Source organism: Pinus tabuliformis, chromosome 4_2, assembly GCF_031772625.1.
Source record: "Pinus tabuliformis cultivar Carrire ecotype Pingquan chromosome 4_2, CPIR1, whole genome shotgun sequence".
Lineage (NCBI taxonomy): Eukaryota > Viridiplantae > Streptophyta > Pinopsida > Pinales > Pinaceae > Pinus > Pinus tabuliformis.
The window spans coordinates 1,139,936,795-1,139,959,876 of NC_142304.1; positions in this window are offsets into that span (position 1 = coordinate 1,139,936,795).

Sequence of the window (23,082 nt, forward strand, 5' to 3'; positions counted from 1 at the left end):
GTCCATGGTATTGGATGCTTCGGCATGTATAAATATGTATTGTAACATTGAAAGGAACATAATGAAAAATCAAGCTAGTAATCTCGATTTTGGGATCCAGGGGAAAATCTTTGTGTATATGTGTTTTATGTGTTATGATCTCGCATTGTTTATTTTATGTGTTTTAGAATTCGTATGCAGATAATTTCTATACGGGGTTAAAACCTACATTTGGTATCAGAGTTGTTTTGGCTTCAAGGGGACGCCTTTGTTGCTGAGGGGTTTTGCTCGGGCCTGTGGTAGACCCCGTTCAGTGGGAGATCTGCGGGATCGATTCTTGTGGTGAAAGAAGATGGCGAGAAGTGGAAAGATAGAGATTGAGAAATTTAATGGTTAGAGTTTTGAGTTGGGGAAACTCAAGATGGAGGATCTGTTGGTGGATAAAGATCAATGGATCGTAGTAGATCCGGGTACTAAACCAACGGGAGTTTCCAATGAAGAATGGAAGAAGTTGGATCAGAATGAAAAGAGCACAATACGAATGTGTGTCTCAGATTCAGTATTGATAAATGTATTAGGGGAAGCTACGACGAAGGCTTTGTGGGACAAGTTAGGGACTTTGTACCAATATAAGTCTCTGGTGAATAAACTTTTCCTACGGAAAAAGCTATATAACCTGAGGATGAAAGATGGAGACTCGGTGATAGAGCATCTGAATGCATTTAATACTGTGGTAAGTCAGTTATCGTCTGTTGATATCAAAATTTCAGATGAAGATAAGTGCATTAGTTTGTTGTGTTTTCTACCAAATTCGTGGGATAGTCTAGTTATTGCAATAGGTAGCAATGCGACTACCTTGCAGTTTGATGAAATAGTCTTATCCTTGCTGACAAAGGAGATGAGATGGAAAAATATGGAGAGCCAGAATGGTGATGCCTTGTCTCTACGAGGACGGTCCAAGAACAGAAACAAAAATAATTCATCGAGTGGGAGATCTAAATCTAGAGGGAGATCTAAATCTCTAGGAAAACCTGTAAAGGTGGTGTTTTGGAAATGCGGAAAGGGAGGGCACTACAAAAGGGACTATAAATCTAAAGCTCCTGACAAAGCAAAGGGATCTGATGATGCTCCTTCTGCAGAGGCGAAAACCACCTCAGATGAAGATGGGGATGTGTACTTGGCTTCTTCAAGTACACATGTAGATCATGAGGCATGGTTGATTGACTCAGGTGCATCCTTTCACTTCACTCCCCATAGAGAGTGGCTCTGTGAGTATGATAAATACGATGGTGGTGATGTCTTGTTAGGGGGTGATAGGAAGGATAGAATCATTGGTTGCAGAAAAGTAAAGTTGAAGTTGCAAGGTGGAAGGGTTAGAACACTTCCGGGTGTCCTACATATTCCTGCATTGGCTAGAAATCTGATTTTTGTAAGCAAGATGGATGATGCAGGTGTAAAAATAGTGTTCGAGAAGGATACCTGCAAGATGTTTTAGGGAGCACTGGTGTTTATGTGGGGAGTTCGGATTGGAACTCCGTACAAGCTACAAGGTAGCACTGTTGTTGATGGGTGTAATGGTTCTGTGGTTCCTGAAAGTGGAGCAGAAAGTGGTCTTTGGAGAGAAGGCCATGTTGTGGCATCACAAGCTTGGACATATTGGAGAGAAGGGCCTTCAAATACTTCATGGTAAAGGTATGGTAGAAGGTATGAGTAATAGCTCTCTGGATTTTGATTTCTGTGAAAATTGTTTATATGGGAAGGAGAATCGGGTGAGTTTCCCCTCTGGTGGTAAGGGCGAAACAAATATTAAAGCTTGTGCATAGTGATATGTGTGGACCTGTGAAGGTTCCATCACTGGGTAAGCTTGTGTACTATGTATCATTTATAGATGACTTCTCAAGGAATACATGGATATATTTCCTTAAGAAGAAATTTGAAGTCTTTGACAAATTTAAAGAATTTAAGGCTCTGGTGGAAAACTAGACAGAGAAGAAGATAAAGGTGTTGAGGACATATAACGGTGGAGAGTTTTGCAGTAAGGAATTTGAAGAATTCTGTAAGAAGTGTGGTATAGCATGATAGAATACTACTCCATATACACCTCAGCAAAATGGAGTTGCAGAAAGAATGAACAAGACATTGATGAAAGGGCAAGAAGCATGCTTAGTGGTGCCGGGTTAGGACAGGAATTTTGGGCAGAGGTGGTGGAGACAGCATGTTACCTGGTCAATAGATCACCTTCATCAGCGTTGGAGAATAAGACTCCACAATAGGTATGGACGAGTAAGAAACCTCTCCTTCACATCTAAGGGTATTTGGATGTGATGCATATGTACATGTTCCAAAGGAGAAACGAACCAAGTTGGATAGTAAATCTAAAAAGTGCATCTTTATTGGGTATAAGGATGGTTTAAAGGGTATAAGCTTTGGAACCCAGTAACAAGGAAGGTTGTGTACAGTTGAGATGTGGTGTTCGGAGAGGTGAAAGATGTTATTAAACATGAAGTCCAACCAAAGGAACCTGAGAAGATAGAGTTTGATCTAAAGGAGGAAGAATCAGACTCTACAACAGAGGAGGAATCAGAAGATGAAGAGCCACAAAAATTGGGTGTGAGAAGATCAGTTCGAGAAAGAAGGCATCCAAAAAGGTGTAGTCCATCTTCTTTCTATTCAAATTCTTCTTTATCTATTACTGATGATGTAGTCCATGGTTTTGTGCATGACTTTCACACATGGTTTTAGACGTGATGGTTTTCAGTCCATGGTTTTGGACACGATGGTTTTCAGTCCATGGTATTGGATGCTTCGGCATGTATAAATATGTATTGTTACATTGAAAGGAACATAATGAAAAATCAAGCTGGTAGTCCCGGTTTTGGGATCCAGATGAAAATCTTTGTGTATATGTATTTTATGTGTTATGTTCTTGCATTGTTTATTTTATGTGTTTTAGAATTCGTATGCAGGTAATTTCTATACGGGGTTAAAACCTACAACTCCATCCCAGGGGTAGGTTATACTCTCCCTCCTAACCCCATTTCTATATTTAACTGGTTGCTCCTTAGGGAGGAAGAAGTTTTTCTTGGTTGTGATAGCCTTTGTTCTTTCTTCCTTGGTCTGTATCACTCCCAGGGGCAATGTGGCCAGTCTACTAATAACCTCTTCATTCATATGGATAATGATCCCACTCATGAGTAATTTTATCTTCAAACCCTTTGAACTTCTCAAAGAACTCCAACCACTAGTGGTTTGCAAAGATATATATGATAGGAGGGTGTTGGTGGATCCTTGATGAGTCTATGGGATATTTTCTATTAAACCCATGATCCCTATTGCAGTTTCTCCAAAGTTTTACAAGGGAGCTCTACTACCAATTATCAATTTTTAGAGTATTTTAGGGTTTCAGAGTAGAGATAAGAGTAGTTCTTTGTTGGCTAGGGGAAAGAAAATTTACATGCACAACTCAGATGAAGCCCATTCCCCTATCGTTATGCTTATTTCACAAGAAAATTTCACACTTTAATTTTATCACTTTCAGGGGTTTTATACAAGATGTTCTTATGGAAAAATATAAATAATTCCATAGGATTTTTATTCATAGGAGGTGAGGAAATTGTTTACTTACCCTTCCCTTGGAGGTTCCTTGTTGATTTTATGGTTTTGTGGGAAATTTACGCAATACTAGCTCCTTTTGCACCTCTCGAGCCAATCCCGTAGCATGAAGTATGTATCTTGTAGCACACGGTATGTATCTAGTAGAAACTATCCTCTAGTCCTATAGCCTCTTTGTAGTAGTCTTTGAGACCTCTGGTGTAGGTAGCGCAACTCTCGATGATGGTAGTGGGCCACCTTACCATTTTTAGAATTATACTTTGGTACCAAATGAGGCTTGGACCCTCTTTTTATGCCCTCAGTGGTTGGGTGGTAGGATCAACACATTGTATGAGGTGGCCCCCACCTACCACCTTCGCTTTTCCACCATAGGCCCATTGGCTCACCATTGAATTCATCACCCTTTTTGACTTTGTATTTTCTCCACGTGTGATGAGAGAGAAATATAACTCAAGCTTCACTGTTTAAGGGTGTTTGAAACTACTAAACAACTCCTAACCTACAAAACATTGTCTTTCGTGCACTTACAACATTTTTTTAACTATAATGTGCTCAATAGTAGAGGTGAGAAATTGTGTATACCTGTGCCTACCTGGTGGTGCTTGTTGATCACTTGATTCTTGCATGGCATTTCTAGACATGAGTGAGGCTACTTTTGAGTATCTTATTATTGGTCACTTTAATTGCTTATTGAATTAAACAACAAAGTGCGACATTAATTGTCAACCCAGGGAGGTCTTGTTATTTCAAAGGCAACTACATACTATATGCACTCGATTTTAAAAGCAACAAAATTTGTAGTACAAACAAATCACGCCTTACTTTTAACAAACTGAAGCTCCACTCTGCATTACAGCAATTACACTCTATTGCAGATAACTATCAAAAGAATGTTTAATTTCATTCAAAGAGTCATATAATGGAAAAGAATCAATATGCAAAGGAAAACAATGGCTATGCTGTAATAGAGAGTCAGGACCCTATCCCCAGAGCAGGAATCTCCAGCACCTACCTATGATTAACTAGCTTGCCAATTCACTTTGTAACTTAATCACCGATGATACACTCATGAATTAACTTTGAATAATACAATAATCAATTGAGAAAGAAACAGAGTTTCAGCAAAGGTATTATAAACAATATTCAGCAAATAGTACTTGTTAACAAGGCATGAATAAAAGACACACTTGACAAACTGCAGAAATATAATGGGTGAATCTTGTGATGAAGGTGGGCACTGTCCTTCTCACAAGATTCCCCAGGAAACAAGAACTAGAAAAAGATGTTCAAAACAAATTTTTATTCATCCATCAATATGTCATATTACAAAAAGAATTCTAGTCCTGTTCCTTTAGCTGAGCCTCTTTTCCACAGTCTATCACCCTCTAATGTAGATGTCTCCTCTTTATAAAGAGGAGACATCTATTACAAAAGATTTACATTATTTTAACCCATTATACAAAAATAGGGACATCAATTTCCCGTCAACAAAATGATGATACAGTAATACCGTCTTTAGATTATAGGCATTTCATCCAGTGTAACAGCTTCCTCGGTGATCAGTTTGGTTCCTTTGTTGCTGTCAAATTTAGAATGCAAATCTCAACTATTTCAGCTTCGAGATTCGCATGTCGTGTCTACTATTTCAACAACTGCAAAAATAGTCTCACAAACTCTAGGTTGTTTCAGCAACGTGGACTGCACATCATTCTTTAACTGTTCAGCACTTAACAATTTTGAAGATTAACTATGAAGATATCGTGATTATATGCTAAATAATTAAACGTATAGTGATGAAAAGAATCATTACATACCTTTGGGATAATTGGGTTAAAACACTAACAAGGACTTTTAAATGTAAGTTGAAAAGGATGATATCATGGCAAAATGTATGGTCAAAAAGGGACAATATGAGGTCCTAACATCCCCCCAACTGAAGCAGTTGCATGTCCCCATGCAACATTTACTCTGAGTCTGAATCGGAGTAATGGGATGTATAGTGCAAATTACTTATACAGTAAGTATAGAAGGTGCTATCAGTCGAATCTTTGAAGCCCTGGACACTCTGTAATCTCTACCATTCTACAAGCTCCTCCTTTTTGGACACCTTGAAGTAGGCCTTATATTGCTGTACTGGCAACCAGAGAAGCGGGAAATGAAAATGATAACCCAACATTTTTTCGCCACACTGCTGAACACATTTAACATAATTAGGCATTCGTGAAATTTTTGCATGAAGATTAAGAGGGTTAAAGAGATGGTATGCCCTTCTCTCCTTAGGGCAATGTTCCCAGAACAGATTGTTTGCCTGTATGGCAAGAGGTCCTTTCTTTTTGAAATACTGTTGACACTCCTCTAACACTGCTACCTGTAATTCTCTGATATGCTCAGTCATTCCTAGTTCTCTTATAACCCGATGATGTTTAGCAATGAAAATAGCAGCATTCTATGGTTCAGCTCGGATCCATAGAAGGTGATTTTGTTCGTTATGTTTTGCTAAAAGGAAAGCGTTTTGCCACATGATTTGATTGGCCATAAAAGAGACAAAGGCTCTAATCTGAATGTCACCAGCCACAGGAATCAAATTAAGCGTTCTATCCTCCGGCATGGCTTCATTATGGAGATAGAGTTCACATAAGAGATTATGTTCACTGACTAACGCTGCTGCAAAGGTTTCAATAAATTGTTGGGGTGTAGACACTTCATGAGGTCGTCCATCTCTGACTGCTTTTACCTGAAGGAATGCTAGGCGTTCTACTAGAAACACAGAATAGTTAAAGGATGGTTTCCTGGTGGCCAGAAGTCTTTGAACTAAGTCAAAGATAAGAGACAGTCTAGTTTTCAACTCCTTATTTTCCTTCTGCTGTGCATGGAACTGTTCCAAGACTTCCCAATTTCTATATACATGATTCTGCCATAATGATTTACGTTCCTGCAATGCCTTTTCTTGCGACAAGGCATACTCTTTCTTCCATATATTCTTGAGTTCTTGAATGCTTAAGTTTTGAGTGAAGACAGTCTCTGCACACGGAGGTTCAGTCTGGGTAAACACCGTCTTTGCAGACTTTGGTGCAGGATTTTCAACTTTAACAACTAGGGTAGGCCGAGGTACTTGAGATTTCTCTTCTTCTTCAGAAATCTTTGAAGGCCCTGCTGGTTCTTGTGTAACAGCAGGGCGTTCCTTTTTAACTATAAGAGGAGTAAATGAAGGAGTGGGTCCAGGCAATGGGACTTCGATTATCCTATAACCCGCTCGATAATAGAGATCACCACATTGGTTGCACATGTATTCATTGCATCGATCCTTTTCTACACTTTTCTCAGCTGCAGATGCTACGTGAGCTAAAGTATACAGATTAAGTTATTTTTCATAAGCTTCCCTTGCCATTATTAACTCCTGCTTATAAACCTAAATCTCGGCTTTCAGAAACTCATTTTCTTGTTGAAGGGAAGCTAACGTGACCGGGCCTTCTGTAGCTGTTGCAATCTCTGTAGCTGGTTCAAGTGGATGGGAGGATGGTTGTTTGGTGGCAGCTTCATTAATTGTATCTCCAGTAGGTGGTTCTTATGTGACAATTGCTGGGTCATCAGCTAGTTCTGTAACAACTATATCCTCCTGAACATGCAAATTTTGCATATCAGCCGACTGAATGGCTAGTTCTTCTGTAACAGCGATAGTTTGTGCAGTGCCTTGGTTTTTTACACCTTGCTCATCAGCAGGTGGCTCTTGTGTATCAACCGCTGAGTCCGTAGCAGCCAATTCTTGGTCTATTTTCTGGTCATGGTCATCAGCAAGTGGTTCTTGTGTGACACTTGCTGAGCCAGTAGCTGGTTCAGCTACATGTTGATTATCTATTTCCTGTTTATCAGCAGGTGGTTCTTGTGTAACACCTGCTGAGTCAGTAGCTGCTACATCCTGATGTGTTTCCTGATCATGATCATCAGTAGGTGGTTCTTGTGTAGCACCTACTAGACTAGTAGTTGGTTCTTGTGGGGCAGCTACCTCTAGGTCATCTAACTTTTGCTCCTCAACACCTGTTAAGTCAGTAGCTGGTTCTTGTGGGGCAGCTACCTCTAGGTCATCTATCTTTTGTTCCTCGGCAGGTGGTTCTTGTGTAACACCTGTTGAGTCAGTAGCTGGTTCTTGTGGGGCAGCTACCTCTAGGTCATCTATCTTTTGCTCCTCAGCAGGTGGTTCTTGTGTAACACCTGTTGAGTCGGTAGCTGGTTCTTGTGTAATAGCTACATGTTGTACATCGTCTTGGGTGTCTACTTTTGATAAATCAACAACTGATTCTTGTGGAGCAGCTGCGTCTTCTAAAAGGAATGATGTCACAAAATCCTGAACATTTTGCATTTCGGTACCCGAGGGTGAGGAAGGTAAGGATTCGGGGTCTGGGGTTTTAGAATAATGGATGGGGAAATTGGGGTAGCGGTCTCTACTGCTGGTTCAGAAGACGTCCTCCTTCGTCTTCGAGGTAAGGAGGCAGGAAAAACAGTGGTTTTTCTTTTATGGATGGCCTTCTCTGGGGTAGGAGGGACATCAGAAGTGATAGCTTCTTTAATTGAGGCCCTTGTTCGTCTTTTTGATGGGGGCATAGCCGTTTCTTGCCTTTTCCTTTTCCTTTTCAGCTTGGCCAGGGGAATGTCATCGTCTAAATCATCACTGGGGATATGGACAGTGGGAGTGGATGATCCAGGTAAATTATGGGGTGGGGTTGATGCAATGGCGGGGTCAATTGGACTAACTATCACGGGTGGCTAGGGATTTTCAGCATTCACTTGGGGAGTTCGGCTATTGCTTGAGAAATTTCGGCAATTCCTTGAGGATTTTCGACTACTGGTTGAGTAACTTCAGCAGTGTCCTGGGGGTTTTTAGTTGTTGGTTGAGGGATTTCAGCAGCTTCCTAGGGTGGGTTGTTAAGGGGAGGAGGCTTCTGCAGGGCAAAGCCCCTCAAGATTAAAAGTTGAACCAAGCAATGGTGAGTGAGGGAGAGGAGTGGGTACTTTGCATTGGTGGAATAATGTGACATATTCTTTATACACCCAAGCAGATAGTATGGCATATTTAATAAACAACCATATCTTAAATGATTCAACAACACAAAGTCATGCTGGTACACTACCTGGTAACGTCCTTCGTAGGTGAGGTAGTGCTTGAAAAACTTTGCAACCTTTGGCCATGGAGGTAGTATTGAATGCAGTGCAACACCCCTGCCTTTAGGTTCGACCCGCTCCCCAGGTAGAAGAAAATCTTGTTGTGCGTTCAAAATGATGTGTTTACGGCTGAACCAACGGATGCCATCAGCTGGTAATCCTGAAACCTGCGCTATATCTTCCTCTGTTACTAGAATTCGCACTCCCCGAACAGTAGAATATCCCTCCTTTAAATTACGTGCAAATTCCAGGACTTGCTGAGAATTAAATTCCTGGAGCCTTCGGAAATAATCCACCCAGCTTGCTTGCAGAAAAATTTGATATGCTTCTGGGTGTAGTTCCAATAGAGCTGTTGAACTAGGTTCATTTCGAACAACGTTACCTCCCATAGTTACCGGTTCAATAAAATGCACAATACAGAGCCGAGTTACCGCAGCCGAGACAGAGTAAGATATTGCAAATGAGGTTATGACATAATAAGACAAAGATGGGGTGACGAGACATGGTCGTAATAAAAACGACGGTGATTGGCATATCGAGTAATGATTGCAAAATTTTGGTATTCCCCCCAATTGCGGCTAAAATGATAAGTTTTGAATGTACGACGATTTTGGCAATCATATCAGAATCTTCTCATTAATTATAGTTTAATATTTACACATAAACATGCATACCTCACGTTTTACCTTCAATTATTGTGTTGAAAGTATAATCTCATCGTTTAATAGATCACCAATGGTTATGGGAAAGGGTTGTAAGATATGAGGGTATTTATATAAAAGGCTTTCTCTATTCACAGGAGGTAATAGTGAAGGAACACAATTATCAGGATGAATGGCTGATTCTCTCAATGGAAAGTGATATGTATTGGTCGTTTTTGAGAGGAGTTGATGCCTCAATTACGGAAAAATGGGAAAATTGATGCTTTTTCAGAAAGATGGAAAAAGTTGGTGTTTCGGCAATGGAGAAATCAGTGTCTCAGCAATGGAGAGAATGGGGAAAAGTTGGTGTTTCAGCAACAGGGAAAATGGGCAAAGATTGGTGTTTCAGCAACGGTCGAAACTGGTGTTTCAGCAATGGAAAAAAGAAGAATAGGACAATGTTGTTGAAGGGTAGTATGAGGGGATGGATTATGAATTGAAGTGGAATGGCAATGTTTCCCAAACTGAAACCTGATCCTGCTTGTAATGCAATTGTTCCTTCAGCCAGCCTCTGAATCTAAGACCTGCAAAATAAATTGTAATATGGCAGCCCTTGACAGGGATTATTAGTTAAGTAATCTAATCTAATAATAATACAAGAATATATAATGCAGAGATTAAGTGCAATGAGGGGCAAGAGGCTCCCCCAAAAAGGTATAATGTGAATCTGCCATGCAAGTGGCCTTAAAATCTTCCTTAGAAATCGGTTTTTGGTATAGACGAAGTCGATACCCATTTACTAACAATGGAGTTCTAGAACCATCAATTGTTAGGAGCCTTACTGTTTCATTGGGAAAAACAATATCTATCTCGTAAGGTCCCAGCCACCTTGTTCGTAGTTTCCCTTGAAAATTTTCAAACCTGGAATCATATAATAAATCCCAATCGCCTTTTTGGAATTGCTTATGCTTAATAGTTTTATCATGCCACCTGGTTCTTTGCTGCCAAATCATAGTTGTTTGATGGATGGCATCCAACCTTTTTTCATCCAATTCCTGCAGCTGCTACAACCTAGCTATCTGTGCATCAGTCAAATCAAGGTTAACAGCTAAAGCAGTTCTTAAGGTTTTAATTTCAAATTCCACAGGAAAAACAACACTTTTACCATAAACCAATTCATAGGGTGAAAAACCTGTAGTGTTTCTCCAAGTAGTTATGTAAGCCCATAATGCCTCAAGCAATCTTTGAGACCAATCCTTCCTATTATCCTTAACTGTTTTTGTTAAAATAGCTTCTATGACTTTATTTGTACTTTCCCCCTAACCATTAGTTTGGGGGTGGTAAGGTGTAGTCATTTTATGATTGATATGATATTTTTGAGGCATAGCTTTAAAACCATGTGAACTGAAAGGAGGTCCTCCATCTGTGACTAGTTCTCTAGGAACCCCAAATCTAACGAAGATTTCTTCAAATAAAAAGGTTAAAACAGATTCTTCATTAGCTTTAATAAGTGCCTTAGCTTCCACCCATTTAGTCATATAATATGTGCAAACCATTATATAAACTCTTTGGTTGGATGGAGGATTGATGGGCCCTACAAAATCTAGAGCCCATCTTTCAAAGGGTTCAAGTATTACCTTAGGGTTCAGTGGAATTTCATCTCTATGATTAGGTTGGCCCATTCTCTGACAACTGTCACAGGCCCTGACATATTTCTTTGCATCCTTGAAAAGTGAGGGCCAATAATAACCCATCCTAAGAATTTTATGTGCTATTCTCTTATCAGCAAAATGCCCACCACAAGGGCCATCATGACAAGCCTTCAATATCTCATCTTCTCTAATGCATCTTTGGATTTCCTGATCAAGTCCTGTATGAAAAAGACACCCACTTATCCATCTATACCTAGTACTTTGTTGAATGATATTTCTTTTCTCCCAATGTGATAGGTGTGATGGTAGCTTCCCTGCAACCAGATAATTGGCAATGTCTACATACCATGGTGAGTGAGTAGATACTGAAAACAAGTATTCATCAGGAAAGGAATCATATACTGGTGTATTATCATCAGTTTTTACCTGAGAAATGAAATCAGCAACTATATTTTCTTTACCTCGTCGATCTACAATTTTAATATCAAATTCTTGTAGTAACAATAACCACCCGGTAACTCGAGCATTTGTAAGAGATTTATTCATTAAATACTTGATAGCCGAGTGGTCAGTGTGAACAAAAGTAAGATAACCAGTAATGTAATGTCGAAATTTATTAATAGCATAAATAACTGCTAAAAATTCTTTCTCGGTAACTGTGTAATTAAGCTCAGCAGGTGTCATATTCTTACTAATGAAATAGATAGCATAAGGAAGATTGTTTTCTTCTTGACACAAGACAACTCCAATTGCAGTATCTGAAGCATCAGAGGATATATGAAAGGGAAGTGCCCAATCAAGTCCCCTCAGAATAGGAGCTGTAGACAACTGATGCTTAAGTTCATCAAATGATTTCTGATAGGCATCAGTCCACTTAAATTCAACATTTTTCATAAGTAACACAAACAAAGGAGAAGCTATTTTAGAAAAAAAATTGATAAATCTTCTGTAATATCCAGCATGTCCTAAAAAACTTCTTACATCAGTTTGTGTTTTAGGAATAGGAAGGATTTGAATTACCTGTACTTTGGATGGATCCACTTGAATCCCAAGGAATGAAATGAAGTGTCCTAGTACAATTCCTTCGTTCATCATCATATGACATTTTTCGGTACTCAAGGAAAGATTAGCTTGTATGCATCGTTTAAGTACTTTCTCAAGGTTTTGTAGCGCATCTTCAAAATTCACACCATAAGGAGTGAAATCATCCATAAATATCTCCAAAGAATCATTAAGCATATCAGAAAATATTCCTATCACTGCTCTTTGAAACTTTGTTGGAGCATTACATAGTCCAAATGGGAGAACTCTATAAGAAAAAGTACCCCAAGGACTAGTAAAAGTGGTCTTGTCTTGATCTTGAGGTGCAATTATGATTTGGTTATATCCACTAAAACCATATAAAAAGGAAAAGAATTTCTTTCCTGACAAGCTGTCCAACACCTGATCAATAAATGGCAAGGGGAAATGATCTTTTGAGTAGCTTTATTTAAGGCTCTATAATCTACACACACTCTCCATTTCCCATTTTTCTTAGGTACTATTACCAACGGAGAAACCCATTCACTGTCAGATATGGGGTATATAAACCCTGCATCAAGCAACTTTTGAAGTTCTTCCTTAACAATTTCCCTCAAATTAGGATTCATTCGCCGCTGGGGTTGACAGACTAGTCAGGCCCCCTCCTTAATATAGATACGATGAGTACATAATTCAGGAGAGATCCCCTTCATGTCTGTGTAGTCCCATGCGAATGCTTCCTTATTCTCACGGAGAAACTTCATTAGCTGTTGTGTTTCAGCATCTGATAAATTGGGGTTTATGTTCAATGTTTTGCCAGGTTCAATTTCTACTGTTATGCTTTTAGAGGAGATAGCAGTTGATGTTTGAGGTAAATTTTCAGATTTAAGCTTTTGTTGTATTTCAGGGTCCAGAATTGCAGTTAACTGATTATATGTTTCAGAAGTAACTGAGGAAGTTTCGGAAATAAAATTACTAATTACTTCATCTTCTGTGGTATCTTTAAGAGTTAAGGCTTGTCCAATGGTCAAAACGGGTTGAGTATCATTATCCTCCTAGTCTAACCATACAGAATCATCATTGCTAATCACAGGTGTAGCATGAGGGTACATCATAAGCTACTTAGTTTCACATCCATTAGAAATTGTCATTGAACCTGATCTACCACTGATAAAAGCATTTGCTGTAGCCAGTCAGGGTCTCCCAAAGATTAGAGGATGCCTCCTCAACTTTACTTTAGTCTGTAACACAACAAAGTCAACTGGGTAATTCCAGGATTCAAATGAAATGATCAGGTCTTCAATAACCCCCTCTGGTTTGATTGTGGAACGATCATCTAATTCCAGGATAGTTGGTGTCTCTCTAATTACATTTTTCACTATAACAGTTGTGCAATTTCAAGGGTCATAATATTTATAGCAGCACCTAGGTCTACCAGAACTCGTGAAACAATAGTTTTTCTGACCTGTACTGTGACCATGGGGTGACCAGGATCACCATATTTTACAGGGGGGACTTTTCCTAACATTAAAGCAGCTAGATCACCCATCACATGAACTATAAGGGGATCTTTAGCCTTCCTACCAGGCTTCCTGATGCAAATGTCTCTGATGGTTCTGGCATAGATTGGCACATCTCTGAGTGCTTGTAAAAGTGGAATTTTAACATACAGATTCTGCAATTCCCCTAAAAGGTTAAAAGCAGGCAGCTCATGTGTCTTAGTGAGAGCTAGACGCTCAGGGAATGGTGGCTCTGTTGTTTCAGTAGTTTCATTAGAGGATGGCTTGACTATTTCAGCAGTCTTATCAGAGGATGTCTTGACTGTTTTAGCATCCTTATTAAATGATTTATTCTTTTCTGTCTCTTCTTTATCAGAGTCGGAAGAGGTAATATCATCTATAATCGGCTCAACTACTTTCCCAGATCGTAAATGAATATCATTACATTGCACAGGAGATGTAGGCAGGTTATAAATTTCGATGACTTGCACATCTTTATTATTATTAGGGTTAGGTTCGGTTGTACAAGCAACTAAGGTTTCATGGTCTGATTATTCGGTAGGGTACCTAATGGGAGAGAAAGTTGTTGCTAGAACTGAGGAAATTGGTTTGTGAATGGAGCTTGTTGAGCTCTCCAGTTTGGGTTCCATTGGTTAAAATAGGATTGTTGTAGAAGCCAGGGAGTCCACATTGCAGGGTCTATAAAGGGAGGGTTTTTTTGCTGCATGGGTGGGAAATTCATTTGATTAAAGGGTGGGTATTGAATTTGGTTAAAGGGCGGGTAATTTGCTTGATTAAAAGAAGGATAATTATTCCAATGATTAAATGGCTTACTAGAGTTCGTATCTTGTCCTCGTGGTTGCCATTTCCTCCTTTGTGTTAGCAGATAAACTGCTTTAGCTTCCTCCTCAGTTGGTTGTAACGCTGCCTTTATCCCTGGTAAAGAGGGGCATTGTTGAGTTTCATGGTCCTTCTCACAAATGGTACAGATTAGTGCCTTGTCCAATGGGCATTCCCTCAATGGGTGTTTTTCTCTGCATTTAGGTCAGAAAATGGCCAAAGCAGCTTCTGCCTCTGCCTGCTTCTTTTTAACCTGCAAGGTATCAATCTGTGAAGCAAAAGAACTTAACATTTCAGTCTTGAATTCCTCAAGTAGATTACCTATTTCAGCTCTTGTTGCTCTTCCACTGGCTGATTTCTGGACCCTTGAATAAGTACTATCCCTGCTCTTTGATTTATTTGCAGCTCCTCTTGAACACCTCTTGCCGAGGTTAACGATTTCATCATATGATTCTTTAGATATATCCCCTTTACCAAGCATATTTAACATATCTAAACAATCATCCCTTACCCCCTTCAATAATATTGTTTTAAGAATATCTTTACTTACATCATGGTGCTCAGATATCTGCATATTATACTGGAGTCTTTCCACGAAGTCCTCCAGATTCTCATCCTCCTTCTGAACCATCTTGAATAATTCCTCCCTTTTTTCTCTTGTCCAGCAATAGTCTTGGTATTTGGCCAGAAATTTCTCCTTCATTTGATCCCATGTTGTGATCACATGACCTCCCAAGCTCATAAACCATCTTAGTGCATTTCCTTTTAGTGTTTCTGGAAACAACTTTAACTTTTGAGCATTATTAGCATAATCATAACTTCTGCACAATATATCAAACTCAAAAAGAAAATCATTAAGGTCTTCAGAGGATAAACCATGGAAGTTAAGTAGGGCTGAGAGTGGAATATTCTTCATAGGAGTTGTACCTCTGGGAAGTTCCTCAATAGGGAATTCCAAGGTGGAGAGAGAATTCTCACCTCTTCCTTCACCTCTACATCCTCCACCAAATATTCCTTCATTGTTTCCATCCATTGGTTGCTTTCCTGATGCACTTGCCCAGTCTTCATTGTTTTCCATTGGACTCTCAATGTCCTGAACTGGTTCCTCAATTTCAATATCTTCTATTGGTTCTTCAATTTCAATATCTTTTATTGGTTCTTCAACTTCCTCCACTGGTTCCTCGGTATGTTCTGCTATTTCTACAACCCTTTCAGGTCCCACTACTTCCTCTATTTGGTAATCCGTTTGGAGAGAGTGTTGAGTCTGTGGCCTCCGAGAGCTTAGCCTCTGGGATGTCTCAGCTTTTGAAATAATCTCATTGATAAAAGTTTTTCTTCCTCCTCTTCCTTTTCCCTTGCCACCTATAGGATTAGTTTTCTTGTGTCCTCTCATGCATCCTGCATATCTACGAGAAAATCATCAGTACTTTTAAAATCTATAATTGCCTTCCCCGGCAACGGCGCTAAAATGTTGGTCACTTTAATTGCTTATTGAATTAAACAATAAAGTGCGACATTAATTGTCAACCCAGGGAGGTCTTTTTATTTCAAAGGCAACTGTGTACTATATGCACTCGATTGTAAAAGCAACAAAAGTTGTAGTACAAAAAAATCACGCCTTAATTTCATTCAAAGAGTCATATAACGGAAAAGAATCAATCTGCAAAGGAAAACAATGGCTGCGTTGTAACAGAGAGTTAGGACCTGTCACACGGAATGAGTCGTTCTTGCGGACAAGATCGACCTCCCTAGAATCCAATGATATCTAGTGACAAGCAAGCCAATCAAAAACTATCTTTCTCTAAATATGCAATTTATAAACAAAGGCAAACAAGTATTTTAGGCCTACCTTGGGTCCAATGCAAGTTTGTGGAAGCCTCGCTCCTTTGATCCAAATGAGCTCCCTTATAGTGAATCTGCAAACACAAACAAGCACACAAATTAAATAACACCTGAAAAGCCAATATCATAAAGCATACTTATCATGATGATCAAGGAATTCATGAAACAAATGACATAAGACAATTTGTTGAGAAAAATGAATCTGATTGTATTAATTCAAATCAAAGAAGAACTTTACAACCCGTGCCTTGATGTTGTACAAGCTCCTCCCAGGGTCCAACAAGAAGTCTCCTCTACTTTGACAAGTTTCACTCTCTTCCCAATGAAGCCAAAAGGTATGTGATTTCTCCTCTCAAGCTTAACTAGGAAGTCTCAATTCCACCAGCATTTACCCTCAAAAATGTTCAGCTTCTAACCTCCCTAGCAACCAGCCCAATGCCTTAATTTATAGTGCAATGGATGGAAGTTACTAGGTCCACCTTCAAAGGGATAAAGCCCTCCTTCAAAGGGATAGCTCCTCTCATCAAGGGATTAGCTCCTTCTCTTTTGGGATGCATGAACCACCTAAGAGTGAATAATCCATGTCAAAATGCCTTCTAGAATTATCTAGAATTAACCCAAAGTGAGTTTTTTACAATAAACTTGCACCTTTTTTACTTTCACAGGGGTCCACACCCACTCCTTTAGCGACAAAGCGGGCAGGTCCGCAGGTAATGTGAACAGGGGGTGCGGGACCGCAGGAAACAGTGAGAGAAAGTGTGGAACCAGAGCTTTGTTGATTTTGAATGTCTTTCTCTCATTTTCAAAGCTTGACATGAAGAGCTGAGGTCTGAGACTTGCTTAGGAGGACAGTAGAAGTGATGATAGACCCATACTGACTACAAATAGTCATGGTGACGATATTTTTGTGTAACAGATTGCCCCCTAAAGTGCGAAGTTTGTAGTAGATGAGGATTTCATTTATCATCTAGGAAGAGTGAAGTACTTTATCATTTCAAGGATCATCTTGTGGAGAGCCTGGTTGGAACTTGTAAAAACATTCAATGCAAAATATATATATGAGATCATATCATCGCTGAGGTAGGCATTCACATACTCAGATCAAAACTAACTCGAAAGCTAACTACTGTTCTGATATAGGAATGATCTTGTAATACATCACAAGTATAGACACATGTAGACACAGTATGGACGCAACCATCTGTTTATGAATAGTCCACAGTATAATGAATACAAAATTCCTCGCAGCCTGGATGGCAGAAACTAGATCCAGGGTCTTCATTTCTACTTCCCGAAACAATATGATTCTATCCATGCAAATGAATGTGTTGAAGTCGAACATGGTAGAAACCACTTGATTACCAGTCAAGGATGTAAATTGTTAACAAGTGTGAGAGAAACCACCAGTAATGTCAATGGCTCTCAAAGTACTCAGTACAACCCATGAGATGTGAATAGATGTGTTGATGTCGAACATGCCACGGAATCCTTTGATCGAAGGTCAATGATGCAACCTATCGTCAAAGGCGAGAAACCTTCCATTGAGGCATGTAGATCCCAAGCTACTGACGATTTCTAGATCATCTTTCTAGATAATGAGCTGAAGTCGATAGAAAGCGATCTATCGTAGGCAAGCCCACAACACGAAATCATAGATCAAGTTTGAAGAAATTTAGTTGCAAGGACTGACTCAGGGATGGTCAAGATGGATGACAGATATTTTGCAGATGAATGGCTTATTTGCACTAACCTCTTAAACACATAATGACACAGCAGATGGTTTGGTGACAATTTACCCAAAGTTAATAGCCAGAAACTGGCTGAATACTTTCAATGTGGTTTGATCAACTGTTAGGCAAAGGATTTCCCAACCCAGGTGAATAAAAGTGTCGTGTTCAAGAGTGGTTACAAATTATGACAAACATGCTCATTTTTCTCTCTTTTCCCCCACCATTTTTGGCAAGTACCTCTTTATTTTTGACAAGCTTGAGGAGGATAACATTTGCTTGATTATAAGCTCATCCTTCGGATGAGTCCAACTTAGTTTAAATTGAAACCCTAAGAAGGAGTGGTCCGTTCCTATTTGTAATTGAACAGGTCTTTTACTGTTAAATTTTAACAAGTCCAGTATAGGAGAAACTCGGCATTTTTCAATTTTAGAGAGTCTGAAAAACTTAAGAAGACTCCATGGTTGACCTTTTTCGTAAATTTGTGTCTCCCAAGCCCGAAAAAGTATAAAATAATACCTAAGAGAACCGCTTGATCATTACGACCAAGGAGTACTTTTCGTAATTAGTGCCTCTGATACGAAAAAGTAAAAAAGTGATCAATGACACGTCGTTTTATAACCAATATCGAATTTGAAACGACAAAAATTCGACAATCTTTTCATGTTTTTATGATAAAAAAAAGAGTTGTAAGTGGACCGTCTTTTTAGTTCCATTTTACGGAGTTTAAAAAGAAAAACTCGACGATCTTTTCATGTTTTAGGACTCAGAAAAGAGCTTAAAGGTGACTCTAATGTTTTTTTCGTCGATGACCGATTTCGCCTGAAAAATCTGTTATCCTGAACAAAAACTCAAACATTACTCATACCTATTTAAAATGGATAAAAATGCTGCAAAAGTTACCTTTCTAAAGTGAAACATAAACAAATTAACAACTCATTTATTCAAAAAACTTATAAAACGGGCTTCCGTCAATTCATTTTTACCATTTGAGTTTTGGGTGAGAAAATAGAGCTTTTGGTCAGAAACTTCCCGTGAAGATTGCGGAAAATCTGTCCGTTGGAATCAAACACCGTCTCCTCCAGGTAATCCACATCATCCTACTCTTCAATTTCATCTGTTTCAAATTTGTTTTAAGGTTTTAATTTCATTTTTTAGAGGATTTTTAGGCTAGAAACCCGCGCGCGGGGGCCCGCAGGCACAACATAGGTAGCCTGCGGACCCCGACTTTTTCTCAATGGGGAAAAAGTCAAGGGTCTGCACCTGCCGTGAAGGCAAGGTGCGGACCCACGCACTATCTCTAACAAAGAGGGTGCAATCCCCGCAGCAAGGGTTTTTAACCCTAAATTTCTCAAAATTCATCGCAAAAATTCCATTTTTTATATTCTAATTCGCCTTTTTGTTGGATGTAGAGTATACATCGTGCTTGATTCGCGAGAACGGGAGCATGAGGACGTAGATCTTGCCGCGATAAATCATCAACCTTCGATCGATGCATTGAAGGCATGTGGCTTGTACAAATTCTGGGCCATACCTGGCATGAGGGCCCAGGTGGACTTCTTGCAGTGGCTGGTAGATAGGTGGAGCATACAGGACCAGTGCTTCTTCATTAGTGGTCACCAGCTCGAAATGGAGCCAGCAGACATATAATTTTTGACTGGTTTGCCTAAGAGAGGTGAACACTTGACTCTATTCAGGACTAGGCCAGGTGGCCAGTCTGTCGATAGCCTCCAACTAGAGTTCTGTAACAACCAGAATAGAGACAAAGGGATAGACATCAAAACCATATCCCTTCTTGAACTCATGGTAATCGCGTTTACTATTACCTGGCTTTGCGGGAGTGCAGCACTACATATAGCCACTGGATCCCAAATGCGGATGGCAGTTGACTACTTTTGTGGCACCGTCTTCAACTAGTGCGCTGCTGTGTTGGCTAATGTAAACGGCCAACTGACTAGAGCCAAGAACGGACCACTGAAGACCTTTGGATATGGTGCTTTAGTCGTGAGCTTTGGTCTAGAGAAGGTCCTAATGTTGGTCCCACAACACCTCACTATTGGAGTTGGACTTCCTCGAGAGCCCAAACTGATGCGATGGGTTGCAGTTATGGCCCGTCATCTTGAGGAGGGGACAAAGGTCGTTTGATTCACACCTGAGTATTTCCATTGGTTGGAAAACCAGGTTTTTGGTATTCAGGACTTTACTTACGCTGGAGTAGATTTTCGCGGTGACCCAGACATGGCTCTTCCACCAGGAGAGCAATGGGATGACTCAGGTAAAATCATTTTCAACATTTTCCTAATTTAATTTTATTATTATTTGTTTTTTATCTCATCCCAAAATTGATAGTAAAGTTTCAAATGTAGATGTGGGTCCACAGTGACCAGCCACTCTCCGGCCCTATGAGAGGAAACAACTAGTTGCAGCGGCACCAACCCCACAGGACGAATCAGCAGAGACCTTGGCCGAATTGGAGAGCCATCTAGAACATTTGACAAGAGACATTTTGGAGACCAGCATAGATGACATTCCTCATCAACTACAGCGCTATGTGATTGGGGTCCCAGGACCTTTCAGGAGGTTCCTTTGTAAGGTGGCCCGTACAGTGGTTTCTTATCGAAATCATCACCAATGATAGGATGATCGCCTATTGCAGACACATATGACATTTTTGCTTTTTGTACTATCATTTTTTCCGATCATAAGGTGTTTTTCAACGTATGATCGAGGACGATGTATATTTTGACACACTCCTATATTATACTATATCACTATTACCGGCTTATCTTGTAAAACATGTTATGGGATGTTTTTAAATTTATTTGTATGATTATTGCAAATGTCTACTTAACATTCGAGAAGCAATTGCATTTGCTAATGTATTTAAAGATCTTGGAATATGCTGATATTCAATATAATCAAATTCACGTTCCAAGAGACGCACTCTCAAAAATAATCTCAATAACACTGGATTTCTAATGGCATATACTCTATTAAGTTGTAATACAACGAGTTCAGAATCTAACCTCACTATCAAACTCCGAATCCCAAATGAAATAGATTCAGATAATAACTCAATCACTGCACTATACTCTGCAATGTTGTTTGTTGTTTGACCGAGGCTTACCCCATGCATAGATACCAACTCGTCAGAGGGCGAATAGATAACCCAAGCTGCGGAAGAAATGTTCCATGTATTACGACAAACACCATCAGCAAAACAAATGTATGTTGGGAGAGGCGTCGACATCTGCAATATCAAGAGTAAAACCAAGATAAGCAAGAATAATGACGAAAAACACTCTCTAAGCTAAGCACACTTTTTAAACTAAAACACACCAGCTAGAAAGAAAACTAACCTAACTAAAAAATATCCACACCCATTTTTAAGCATAATACCTCTTCAGGTAAAGACCATTTCTGGGTTTACCTGAAGACACCCCGTCAAAGTCTAACAATTCATAGGCCCCTTTTGCTAGCTTTCGCATGAAAACATAAGGACCATGCCACATAGGCACGAATTTTCCAGCACCTAATTTATCATTTTCTTGATCCTACAATAAGACTAGGTCTCCTTCTGAAAAATTTCGAGGGGTCACATTTTGATCATACTGAGCTTTAATACGTTTTGCATGAGTTTCGATTGCCAATGCAGCATCACGTTGATTCTCATCTAGCTGAGCCAAGTATAACAAATGTTTTTCCTCTTCGTAAGTGGCTGGAAGTAACTCGATGGCCATTTGCAATGACGGGATTTCGCATTCAATGGGTAACACAGCTTCCAGACCATAAACTAGTTGGAAACAAGTGAACTCTGTTGACGTTTTTACTGAGGTTCGATACGCCAAAAGCACTAAAAATAGCATGTTATGCCAATTCGACCTGTGAATCCCAATGATTCTTCAGATCATGATGACTAGAACTTTGTTGATGGCTTCAACCAGAACATTAGCTTGTGGATAATATGGAGTTGAACTACCGTGACGCAAGCCAAGCTGGCCTGTAAGTTCAGTCATCATAACGTTTTGAAAATGATGCCCATGATCAGTGATAATCGCTTGTGGAACACCAAACCTAGCAATTATATGATTGAACACAAAAATTGCAGTTGTTTTTCCGTCTGCCTCAAATTTAGGCATCGCCTCGGCCCACTTGGTAAAATAATCTACCGCAAGGATGATATACGCATGCACCCCAGCCGAGTGAGGGTTACATGTAATAAAATCGATACCCCATTTTGCAAACGGACCGACGGAAATTATAGGGTGGAGAGGAGCAGGTGGAACATGCATCTTTCGATCAAAAATTTGGCAGTTTTGGCATTTTTAGACCATGTTAATACAATCTTTAAACAAAGACGGCCAGAAGTAGCCAGCGCGCAATATCTTTTGGGTTGTGGCATTCCCAGACATATGACCGCCACACGCTCTAGAGTGACAGTCATTCAGAACCCTTTCAGCTTCCTCATGAGTTAAACAACATCGAAAAACAGAGTCCACCCCACAGCGATAAAGAGTATCTGTTATAGCTCCAAATCTCACTCTTATGGTTTGTGATGCTGCACTCATGGCCTAGGGCAACCCCTCCTTCCAGACCTGGTCCTAAAATTTAAAAAACAGTGTTTTATCCCCTATATGCGACATTGCCCTGAGTTAAACGCGTGTACACGCGGGTCTGTGTATACCCAACCCACGTGTATGTATTAAAACACTTAGAAAAATAAATAATTCCTTATTTTCGGGTGGAGATCGTGGGTTTTACCTGCTGATCACCTATTAGTGCCCGTGGCCCAACTGTTCCCAACCAACTCCTAACTAAAAAACTACTTTGGAGATGGTATAAAAAGACATCAAAGGGAATGCCTAAGGGAGAGAGAAAAGAGAGCAAGATCATTATGCTGAGATTTTTCCCCTTAGACCAGGTCTGAAGTCCTTGGTGCCTTCTGCACTTCCCCCATTTTGCATAGGAAACCCTTGTTTCCATGTGTATTGGTGATCATTCATCTTTTATATCACCATTGAGTAAGACTTGGAAGGAGCTCTTGTTGGAGGCTTGAGGCTGGAACGAATCCGGGAGGAAGCTTTGCTTGGAGCAGGCTGAAGGTGTTTCAGGT